This window comes from Pseudophryne corroboree, chromosome 2 (genome assembly GCF_028390025.1).
Source record: "Pseudophryne corroboree isolate aPseCor3 chromosome 2, aPseCor3.hap2, whole genome shotgun sequence".
In the NCBI taxonomy this organism is placed as follows: Eukaryota; Metazoa; Chordata; class Amphibia; order Anura; family Myobatrachidae; genus Pseudophryne; species Pseudophryne corroboree.
In genome coordinates this window covers 530,285,811-530,298,737 of record NC_086445.1, presented here as the reverse complement: position 1 = coordinate 530,298,737, position 12,927 = coordinate 530,285,811, and the positions used below count along the sequence as shown (strand labels likewise).

Below are 12,927 nucleotides of genomic sequence, written 5' to 3'. Positions count from 1 at the left end.
CCGTTGGGAGACACAGCTGGGTGGGATGTATATTCCCAGCATGGATATGATTTGTGAGAAAATCTTAAATCCTGTATTCTTTTTCTAATATACTGATTTTGCACAGAAGTTTGTTACTACGCAATTTGAAATGACATGCTAAAAAAGTCATCTAAGTATACGTGGAGTATGGTGGAGTTTTTGACCCATAAACGCATCCAGTAGCTTGGTCATCCATCATACAGTCCAGGATCGGCCCCTTGTGACTCCATCATATTTTCACAAACTAAGCGCAAGATGTGCGAGATTCAATTAGGCCACCAGAAAATTCAGTGGAGACCTTCATCCAGCATACAGAAGACATACTTGCTTCGTACTGGTCCAGCTGCTTCACCAATACCCCTTTCACATCGCACAAATAACCCGGTATCGACATATTGCCGTTTCGAACCGGGTCAGTGTGCGATGTGAAAGGTCCTTTCACGATTTAGCGGGTCGCCTGACCCGGTAATTGAACCCGGTAAAAAAAGAAGGGTTTTACCCGGGTTGATTACCGGGTCAGGTGCGGTGTGAATGGGAGCTGTGTCGATGCGACACGGTTCCCATTCACAGCATAGGGAGAGGCGGCGCAGGAGATGAGCTCATCTCCCGGCGCCGCCTCCACCCCCGCCCCTGCTGCTCCCTCCGCTGCTATGGCAACCGACCAGGTATATTGCCGGGTCGGAAAGCCAGCAGCGGAGCGCAAATGCCGGATCCCACCCGGTAAGTACACGTTTGTCTTACCGGGTAGGATCCGGCATTTGCGGTCTGAATGTAGTACAAGTGGTGTGAGTGCAGCTAACTTTCCATAGACTCCCCTGGTGAAAACTTTGTAATGAAATGTTCACTTTGTTTGTAAATAAAACATTTTTTTGTGCATTCAGAAACTTACTGCACATGACACGTGTGTGTATATTATACAGATATAAAGTAACAGTCTACTATGCTACATTTACATTCACAAACATTACTTTACAAGAACTGCTCCTGAGGAGCTCATAGATCGGGTTTCCATGGCTAAGCAACCACATACAAATTCCCCATGCGAAAAGTGCCAGACGTGGTGTAATGCACATCACCACTGGACAATGAAGCAGTAGAAACTTGTTCTATGGCAGTCTGATCTAGTTTGTCTGATCTAGTTTGACGGATGCCAAGAAAGAACGCTTCCTGGCCAAATACATACTGCCAACAGTAGGGTTTGGTGGACGATGAATAATGTTCTGGGATGTTACCGTGTTTTGGATTAGGGCCCCTTAGTTCCAGAGAAGGGTCAGCTTAATGCAGCAGTATAGTATGACATTCTAGAGCAGGGGTGGGGAACCTTTTTTTCTTTTTTTGCCAAAGCCATTTGGATTTTTTCAACATCATTCGCAGGCCATTTTTGAAGCACTCCCCCAATGCAGACGCTTTCCCAGGAAAATAGGTGTGGCCTTACACATAATGCCCACATTAGTGCTCCTTACACACAATGGCCACAGTAATAGCTGCTTACACATACCGCCCACAGTAGTATCAGTTACACATAATGTCCACAGTAGTGCCAGATACACACAATGCCCCAGTATAGTGCCAGCAGGGAAGTCACTGCTACTGCAGGACAGGTCCAATCAGACTGCTACACACCACCGGTCAAGGTCCTGGGTCCGCTCCTCACCACAGCACAGCCATTCATCCTACAGCCAGCAGAGCAGACCTCCGCTGAGATCTCTCTCCATAGCTGCCTAACATCATTGCCCGAAGCCATTTGCCATGCACTGCATCATGGGAGATGTAGTTTTTTCACACTGTACACGGTATTTTACAATCTGGGGCCGCCTTGGCAGGGCTCCAGGGCGGACCAAATGCTTTTCCGGGCTATATAAGGCCCGCGGGTCGGAGGTTCCCCACCACTGTTCTAGACACTGGTGTACTACCGACGTTGCTGCACAGTTTGAGGAATGACCTTCCCTGTTTCAGCATGACAGTGTCTCTATCCACAAAACACGGACCGTTAAAAAAATGTTTGTTTTTTTAAAATGGTTTGGTGTGGAAAAATGTGACTGACCTTCACAGAGCCCTGACTACAACTAAAAAGAACACTTTTGGGCTGAACTTGAACACAGATTCTGAGCCAGGGCTCATCACCTAGCACAGCGGTTCTCAAACTGTACCCTGGGGTGCCGCAGCACATTTACAGGGGTTCCGTGTCCGGGAGGTCAATACGGTCTGTGTGAAAAGTTAGGGAGTAGATGCACCAGTCCCCAATGAACTGCACTGGTGATCGGTGCATACATGTGTAGGCATGGTGAGGGCGGAGCTGAAGCTCTGAGTAGCTGACAGAGATTGGGGGTGGGCTCCAGCAGTGCTCAGTGATGATGCCACAACTCATCTTTCTCCCTAATGCAACTGCAAAGTAATGACAAAAAAAAATTACAAGGTGAGAAATTAAAAGTGCCGCCCATTGTGTTCAACCTGTATTCTGTACAAGCTGTACTCCCTGTGATGTGATCCTTCTCTAGTGGTGTTACAGTCTCTGCAGTCCTGCTCTGCCCCATCTTCTTATGATAACTGCACAACTCTCTACCCTCTCCCAGGTTATACAGGTTGAGTATCCCATATCCAAATATTCCGAAATACGGAATATTCCGAAATACGGACTTTTTTGAGTGAGACTGAGATAGTGAAATCATTGTTTTTTGATGGCTCAGTGTACACAAACTTTGTTTAATACACAAAGTTACTAAAAATATTGCATTAAATGACCTTTAGGCTGTGTGTATAAGGTGTATATGAAACATAAATGAATTGTGTGAATGTACACACACTTTGTTTAATGCACAAAGTTATAAAAAATATTGTCTAAAATTACTTTCAGGCTGTGTGTATACGGTGTATATGTAACATAAATGCATTCTGTGCTTAGCTTTAGGTCCCATCACCATGATATCTCATTATGGTATGCAATTATTCCAAAATACGGAGAAATCCCATATCCAAAATACCTCTGGTCCCAAGCATTTTGGATAAGGGATACTCAACCTGTATTATGTATGTCATTATGTCCTCACCCACAGGCCCCAGTGTGTGTGTGTCATCATGTTCCTTCCTTCCCGCATCTGGTGTGTGTGTGTCTGTGTCATCATGTCAATCTGTTCCCAGGACACAATGCAAGAATGTCACTACCCCCACCTCCAGGACGCAGTGTGTGTGTGTAACCATATCGCTGTCCCTTCTCGGAGTTTGACCCTGCTCTCACCTAGGGGTGCCGCGAAAAAGTCTGAGACACTAAAGGGTACCCTGAACCAAAAAAGTTTGAGAACCACTGACCTAGCATCATCGAACTGCAGCTCTGGCCAATGTATTTAAAACAGCAAGCCTGGTTTAAGTTTTATTCCTATTGCCATTAAAAACTAAATTGAATAGATTATCAGCTGCTTTGAAAACCCGCTCTTTAGTAAACCTACCCAATGACATGGTATAATTCCTACACTTTATTTTATGGTCGTAAAACAGCATCAAACCATCAAAACCATGAGAAGCAGGGCGTGAAGGGCAAATACAAGGTGACCATCCTGAAGAAGAGCACACATATAGATAATATCAAAAAACAAAAGTTTCAGGACAACAAATATTATAGTGCCCATTCCCCAACACATATACACATTGACAGAGATACCTGCATCCCTATGACCTCTATTTTAAGAACTGTGGCTCCTGCACTGTTGGAATAACGTGGTACAGATAGCATGCCATTACATTCAATTGAAAAGTAGTAGAATAGAAGAGATGGTGTCATGAATTATAGAAAACCGTAATTCTATTTCTCCAAATGAAAAACTGGTAGTGGGCACACTGAATAATGATTCTGCCCCAAAAAAATGTGAATCAGAAATGAATTACAAGTCGCAACAATGAAAAAATAATGATAGACACTATTATATTATAGAGTTGTGCGCAATAGTTAACAAAATAAAGCAGTGTATTAAAGAAGATAATGCTACAAGATGCTTCCTCAAGTGTGATGTTATGCTGACAGCTATGGCCATTATGTCTACACAGATGACACGTCAACATGATAGACTGCTGACCTAACATCCCTGGTAGCCCAGTGGTCAATTACCTGGTCCCAATGTAACTGAAACCCTAATCCCTAACCCTCCCCTACTGCCTACCTATCAACACTATGAGACTGTAGGTATGTTACATGGCGACATTTAAAGATGTTGACTTTCTAATGTCGACATTTTGAATGTCAACACGTAACTGTTGACAATGTGACTGGATCCCGAATCCTGAAGGAAACAATTCCTCAACATTCCCTGGTGTGCAATCCTCTTACCTCTTTCTCTGGGATAAATGAGGAAATGCCTCCATTTCAGAGTACCAACACTGGTTTCTTTAAAGTGTCTGAACTTGAATATGGAGTTTATCTTATCCAGTTAGCAAGTATGCAGCGGTTTCCTCCATTTATTGTATTACTCATGTGCTATTACGCTGATATACACTGTACAATCACAGATTGTAGCAAATCCGATTTAACTATGGTAATTAACGATGCCGATAACTAATTAACACCTTTTAGAATTATTGGTGGGTTCTTATTGCCAATTTTTGGCCTCTAGTTTATGGCTGAAACAGATGTGTTTATTAATGAGCTTGTGTAATGCGGGCCATACATCAGGGTTTGGATTCTCAGAACAGATGATCAAAAACTTCGTCATCAATTATCGTGATCCATCCATGTAAAATCCCTGATTTGCCAATCCCGAGCAATTTTTGTTGAGATAGGCAAATCAGGAAATCTAACATGTTTGATATTCCCAACCCTGGGGGATCAGGAAATTGCATGTATGGGGCCTAAACCCATGCTTTGTCTAATGTCATCTATTGTAGAGTGATCACATAAATTTTCAATTGATGAGTTGATAACCAATATTTGAAAGGGAAGTTCCTGAAAATCTGATGGAACAGATCTTTACCCGATACGTGTAGTTCGGTCACTTTAAATCTTGGACTTGGGCAGCCGTTTCAGATATTCCCATTTATATTGATTCTCATTCCATTCATACTAAAGTCATTAATTTAGTGCATGCAAATGCATACTCCAACACAAACACTGTAAAACAAGTTATGAAAGAAAAACCACAGTGCAACTTCCTCAGGCTCTTGTCTATGTTTCGATGCACAGTTTACGAAAAAGTTGATATTCTACTTTTTTTTATTTTGTATTAGGCTGCACAACGTAACCCGCGTCCTTCATTCTCTCAACTCCAAAGCAGTAGCATCTCAAGGTCATCCTACCTGAAAGAGGCCTATCCTCCATAACATTTAGTTAAGCAAACTGCAGATTAACATGGAATAAAAAAAAAATTAAAAAAAATCCTAAAAATGTCACTGCAGTCTTTGCACAACATTACATAGGCTCTCAATAAAAAATTAAAAATGATATAGAACACAAACAAAACATGCTGCAAAATAACTTGCTGACTGGAGTATTTTGCTTTGGCCTGCAGAGTTACAGTGTCTGGCCTGGAATGTGTTGCTGCACATCAAACATTCCAATGACCTTCATACCTTATCGGAGAGCCTAACTAGTATAAAGTATACCTTTGTCAGCAGCTAGAATGCACACCTGTACAGTTACCAAGCTTCATCTGCCATAACCCCTGTGCAAGAATGTGCATAGTCTAATGATCCTATTATGTATACAGGATATACAAACACACAGGCTTACCTGTAAGGCACAAGGACAAGACAGAAAAGCAACACAACAGAGAACGTATCCTTCAACACACAAAGTAAACAAACCCATTTTTAATATGATTTCTCCTCTTAGACTAGGCAGATAATTTTTTCTACTGGAAAAAAATGACTAAAATATTAAAAATGAAATTGATTTGGCAACTGGAATTTAAGCAAAAGTAACAGCTGTTCTGTATACTAACAATCACTTAGTGCCACTTAACCACTTCTTTGTTCCAGGACAAGGCTAACATCTGGGACATGGAGGTGGTGATCAAAAAATATGGAAAATTAGAATATATAAAAATTACTCCTATACAGGTGACACACACATATTGATCATCTGCACTCTAGTATATTGAATACACAGTACACATTAGACACACACACAAAGCATTTGTGGACCACACACAAATATTAGCTAAACATTCCCTGGTAATTCTTAATTGCACTTTGTACAAGTCTTTACCACTACAGAGCAACTCAAGAGACAGAAAAATCCACACAACTGTGCAAGAGGTGCAGCAGAAGGTATGCCTGGAATGCAAGGGGCCATTTTCTTAGACAGTACAAACTTGGATTTCTCAATGAAGGGAAGAGAAAAACAGAACACACACACGGATACATAGAAAATAATAAATAAAATCCATAGCTCTATATTAAACTTACCAGGGTCAGAGCACAATTTCAGGAAATTTCCATTTCATGAGTGTTCGGCTAAGCTGAAGCACTTATATTTTCACCCTTCAGCTCCACTCTCACTAACCCTCCCCCCTCTCGGGAGAGAGAGGGGGAGAAAAAAAAAAAGAAAGAGGAGAAAGAAGAAAGGACAAAGGCATGAGGACATGCAAGGACGATACTGTGCAATATCCATTTCTGAAGCCAGACAGACAGGGTCTGCTCTCCTTTCAAACTCCTCGCCATTTCTCTTTGTCTTTCAGCTGACCCCTGTCTAAGGGAAAAACTCCCAAGTCTCCAATGAAAAATCCTGCAGCCTCCTTCCACTTTAACAGTCAAAGGCATTCAATCTAGCCTGCTACATGACACTAACACCCGCCTCTCCTCTAATCCTATAGGCTGCTCCTTTATACTGGAGAGCACTGCTCTGCTACTATTGGTATGTTAGGTCATCAGTCTCCTCTACTGTAACACTTCCTGTTTAAAGTTACCTTGAGACAAACAGGGGTCAGACCAAGTGACTTTAAAGAACAGAGTACATTGTATTAATATGTAATACATTTTCAATGCAGCAGTTTTTTTTTTTTAACAAATCAATGCTGACCGTTTTTGTTGCCTACTAAAAGCACACAGTTTGGATGTTCTCTAGTTTTCAATAGTACGTCGTCATGTAAGGTTGTACGGTGGGGGATTTTCTTTGCACAATTACCATTTCTACATTCACCCACTGCAATTAAATATAATGTACTGAACGCATATGTTAGGAGTGAAGGAAAGGTGCTGGACGCATACAACAAAAGACACATGTGTAGCAGACTGACAATATAAGGTTTCTCCAGCCAGCCAATTCCAGTACATGAATATAACAAACCCACACATTAAACTGCTATCACGCCAAGGTCAAAACAGACGCTTTAAAGGCTTGCATAATCAGGTTATAGTTACAACAAGAACCACAAAACTCAATGTTTCGTTAGAGACTTGCATAACACAGAGCTTTATGGAAACCCTCTAAATCACACATGAAGAAAACCACTAGATAGTCTGACCTATTAATACTTTAGTCATGACTCATATATTTTATAACACTGTGGAGCACAAATGCTAAGGAGAGATCTAAAATGGAGAGAGATAAAGTACCAGGCATTCGACTCAAACTACCATGTTACAGGCTGTGATTGGAAAAAAATGGCAGGAGCAGATTGGCTGGTACTATCTCACGCCAAGGCTTAGTGCGCACACATGCCCCATAAGCTTTTCTCCTAACATAATACGGTTTATCCTAAACTACTGTATGTCTTAAATTAATCATGGTGTAAGAATATAATGTAAAGTAGTAATTTATTTGGGAGCTTTTCCCACTTAACTACAATATTTTAATATGGAATTAAAATAAATAACCTCTAAAGTTTTTTCTAAAGTAAAAAAAACAAATATGAAAATAATTGATTCTATGGGGATCAATTAAACAGGTTTTGGGTACCCTGTGTAGCAACTGAACTGTTGCTCTGTTTGTTTCTGCTCATCCCCTCTGTAAATTGTTATTGATATTTTCTATTTCTAAAATTTCACATAAATGTACAATGTAATATAGATGTTCAACATAACACAAAAATAGTAGATATTATAATGTGTCTAACCGTGATGTGTGGTCAGGGTAGGCAGAACCTCACCTGTCATTGTCCAATATACTCCAGAGCAGAGGTTCCCAAACACGGTCCTCTAGACACCCCAACGGCTGTGGTTTTAAATGTATCCATGCTTGGCCACATGTGACTTAATTAGCCCCCCAGTCAATTTGATTTAACCATCTGTGCCGAGCCATGGATATACCTAAAACCTGGACATTTGGGGTGCCTTGAGGACCGCGTTTGGGAACCTCTGCTCCAGAGCTTTGACTGTAAAAATTATTTGGAGTAATACAAAGACAATATTTATTATAACAATCTTTCTATTATTCTAATCATTTTTATAGTCATACTTATATTATCGGAATAATTTTTGTGTGTGTCAAAACTGTGATACTAGCTAATGCCTCCCCAGCCACTGACCTCACCACACCTCACTAGTGCCTGATGGAGACTCTAGTCATGGGACATTAGAGCAGGCTGCATCTATTCAGACTTGCACTAACCACACAATTTAAAACCGAAAACATTACACCTGTTGGCAATTTCCCTACATACACTCAGATTTGCAGGAGTGCTTAAAATGTATATGGTTAGCATACCGCTTGGTGGGATCATGGCTGTCACAATACTAATGCCGGGATCCCGACAGGGGCACCATACCGCCGTCGGTACACCGGCAAGGTGGGCGATTCCCCCTCTATGGGTGTCCACGACACCCATAGAGGGAAAATAGAATCTGTGGCGAGCACAGCTCGCCACCGAGCCCGCACGGGGCTTTGTTGCGCTCGCCCCCTGCTGGCATTCTATCGCTCGGGATGCCGATGTCAGTATACTGACATTCGGCATCCCAAGCAGCGGTAAATCATACCGAACCCCTTAAAACACCACAAATCATTCCAGTAATGAACATGGAACAAACACACGCAAGACTGGCCCGTACACCTTTTGTCCAATCTGGCTGGTTGGAATGAAAATCTGGTAACGTATGTGAGGAAATGACAATTGACCATTTGCTCCCAAACACTGGAAAACAGACAAAAATGGTCAGACAAATTGATAAAATCCATTTGAATTAACCAATTGGTCTAAATGTCCGTTTTTGTTGGTTTTCCGGCATTTCGGAGCAAATGGTCAAATGTCATTTGCTCCCATACAGTACCAGATTTTCACTCCAACCAGCCAGATTGGACAATAAATCTTTAGGTGTATGGGCAGCTAAGTCATGTGGCTATTTTTATTTATAGGAATAATATAAATATATATATATATATATATATATATATATATATATACAAAGAAATCCTTCCCAAGTCCGATGTGGTACTTCGTGGAAGAAAAACAGGCGGCACTCCAAGGTCTTTTTAAATAAGCTTGTATTGGAAAATTACAGCATGGTATATATATGGTGTATATATATATATATATATATATATATATATAATAAGATTTTACTTACCGATAAATCTATTTCTCGTAGTCCGTAGTGGATGCTGGGGACTCCGTCAGGACCATGGGGATTAGCGGCTCCGCAGGAGACAGGGCACAAAAAGTAAGCTTTTAGGATCACATGGTGTGTACTGGCTCCTCCCCCTATGACCCTCCTCCAAGCCTCAGTTAGGTACTGTGCCCGGACGAGCGTACACAATAAGGAAGGATCTTGAATCCCGGGTAAGACTCATACCAGCCACACCAATCACACCGTACAACCTGTGATTTGAACCCAGTTAACAGTATGATAACAACGAAGGAGCCTCTGAAAAGATGGCCCACAACAATAACAACCCGATTTTTGTAACAATAATTATGTACAAGTAATGCAGACAATCCGCACTTGGGATGGGCGCCCAGCATCCACTACGGACTACGAGAAATAGATTTATCGGTAAGTAAAATCTTATTTTCTCTAACGTCCTAGTGGATGCTGGGGACTCCGTCAGGACCATGGGGATTATACCAAAGCTCCCAAACGGGCGGGAGAGTGCGGATGACTCTGCAGCACCGAATGAGAGAAACTCCAGGTCCTCCTCAGCCAGGGTATCAAATTTGTAGAATTTTACAAACGTGTTCCCCCCTGACCACGTAGCTGCTCGGCAAAGTTGTAAAGCCGAGACCCCTCGGGCAGCCGCCCAAGATGAGCCCACCTTCCTTGTGGAATGGGCATTTACAGATTTTGGCTGTGGCAGGCCTGCCACAGAATGTGCAAGCTGAATTGTACTACAAATCCAACGAGCAATAGTCTGCTTAGAAGCAGGAGCACCCAGCTTTTTGGGTGCATACAATATAAACAGCAAGTCAGACTTTCTGACTCCAGCCGTCCTGGAATTATATATATATATATATATATATATATATATATATATATATATATATATATATATATATATATATATATTTTCAGGGCCCTGACAACGTCTAGCAACTTGGAGTCCTCCAAGTCCCTAGTAGCCGCAGGCACCACAATAGGTTGTTTCAGGTGAAACGCTGACACCACCTTAGGAAGAAACTGGGGACAAGTCCGCAGTTCTGCCCTGTCCGAATGGAAAATTAAATATGGGCTTTTGTAAGACAAAGCCGCCAATTCTGACAATCGCCTGGCCGAGGCCAGGGCCAACAGCATGGTCACTTTCCATGTGAGATATTTCAAATCCACAGATTTGAGCGGTTCAAACCAATATGATTTGAGGAATCCCAACACTACGTTGAGATCCCACGGTGCCACTGGAGGCACAAAAGGGGCTGTATATGCAATACTCCCTTGACAAACTTCTGGACTTCAGGAACCGAAGCCAATTCTTTCTGGAAGAAAATCTACAGGGCCGAAACTTGAACCTTAATGGACCCCAATTTGAGGCTCATAGACACTCCTGTTTGCAGGAAGTGCAGAAATCGACCTAGTTGAAATTTCTTCGTGGGGCCTTCCTGGCCTCACCCACGCAACATATTTTCACCACATGTGGTGATAACGTTGTGCGGTCACCTCCTTCCTGGCTTTGACCAGGGTAGGTATGACCTCTTCCGAAATGCCTTTTCCCTTAGGATCCGGCGTTCAACCGCCATGCCGTCAAACGCAGCCGCGGTAAGTCTTGGAACAGACATGGTACTTGCTGAAGCAAGTCCCTTCTTAACTCCCGAGGCCATTAGTCCTCTGTGAGCATCTCTTGAAGTTCCGGGTACCAAGTCCCTCTTGGCCAATCCGGAGCCACGAGTATAGTTCTTACTCCTCTACGTCTTATAATTCTCAATACCTTGGTTATGAGAAGCAGAGGAGGGAACACATACACCGACTGTTACACCCACGGTGTTACCAGGACGTCCACAGCTATCGCCTGAAGGTCTCGTGACCTGGCGCAATACCTGTCCCGTTTTTTGTTCGGGCGGGACGCCATCATGTCCACCTTTGGTCTTTCCCAACGGTTCACAATCATGCGGAAAACTTCCCGATGAAGTTCCCACTCTCCCGGGTGGAGGTCGTGCCTGCTGAGGAAGTCTGCTTCCCAGTCGTCCACTCCCGGAATGAACACTGCTGACAGTGCTATCACATGATTTTCCGCCTAGCGAAAAATCCTTGCAGTTTTGCCACTGCCCTCCTGCTTCTTGTGCCGCCCTTTCTGTTTACGTGGGCGACTGCCGTGATGTTATCCCACTGGATCAATACCGGCTGACCTTGAAGCAGAGGTCTTGCTAAGCTTAGAGCATTATAAATTTGCTCTTAGCTCCAGTATATTTATGTGGAGAGAATTCTCCAGACTTGATCACACTCCCTGGAAATTTTTTCCCTGTGTGACTGCTCCCCAGCCTCTCAGGCTGGCCTCCGTGGTCACCAGCATCCAATCCTGAATGCCGAATCTGCGGCCCTCTAGAAGATGAGCACTCTGTAATCACCACAGGAGAGACACCCTTGTCCTTGGATATAGGGTTATCCGCTGATGCATCTGAAGATGCGATCCGGACCATTTGTCCAGCAGATCCCACTGAAGAGTTCTTGCGTGAAATCTGCCGAATGGAATCGCTTCGTAATAAGCCACCATTTTTACCAGGACTCTTGTGCAATGATGCACTGACACTTTTCCTGGTTTTAGGAGGATCCCGATTAGCTCGGATAACTCCCTGGCTTTCTCCTCTGGGAGAAACACCTTTTTCTGGACTGTGTCCAGAATCATCCCTAGGACCAGCAGACGTGTCGTCGGAACAACTGCGGTTTTGGAATATTTAGAATCCACCCGTGCTGTCGTAGAACTACTTGAGATAGTGCTACTCCGACCTCCAACTGTTCTCTGGACCTTGTTCTTATCAGGAGGTCGTCCATTTTCTTTGAAGACGAATCCTCATTTCGGTCATTACCTTGGTAAGGACCCGGGGTGCCTTGGACAATCCAACGGCATCGTCTGAAACTGATAGTGACAGTTCTGTACCACGAACCTGAGGTACCCTTGGTGAGAGGCAAATTTTTGGACATGGAGGTAAGCATCCCTGATGTCCCGGGACACCATATAGTCCCCTTCTTCCCGGTTCGCTATCACTGCTCTGAGTGACTGCATCTGGATTTGAACCTTTGTAAGTGTTCAAATATTTCAGATTTAGAATAGGTCTCACCTAGCCTTCTGGCTTCAGTACCACCATATAGTGTGGAATAATACCCCTTTCCTTGTTGTAGGAGGGGTAATTTTATTATCACCTGCTGGGAATACAGCTTGTGAATTGTTTTCAATACTGCCTCCCTGTCGGAGGGAGACATTGGTACAGCAGACTACAGGAACCTGCGAGGGGGAAACGTCTCGACATTCCAATCTGTACCCCTTGGATACTACTTGTAGGATCCAGTGGTCCTGTACGGTCCCAGCGTCATGCTGAGAACTTGGTAGAAGCGGTGGAGGGC

The 12,927-nt window shown here is 43.1% G+C and overlaps 1 protein-coding gene across 2 annotated transcripts in view; it reads right to left on the bottom strand.

Moving 5' to 3' along the window:
- The window catches only part of NFYC (nuclear transcription factor Y subunit gamma), a 226,727-nt gene that overhangs the window by 80,549 nt on the left and 133,251 nt on the right, over positions 1-12,927 (bottom strand). The window contains exon 1 of one of the 2 annotated variants that reach the window (XM_063954214.1): positions 6,412-6,706. The exons of the other annotated variant lie outside the window; for it this stretch is intronic. The gene's annotated coding sequence lies outside the window, so the exon portion shown is untranslated. Of the gene's footprint in view, positions 1-6,411; positions 6,707-12,927 lie in introns of those variants that run through there. 2 annotated transcript variants of the gene reach the window in all.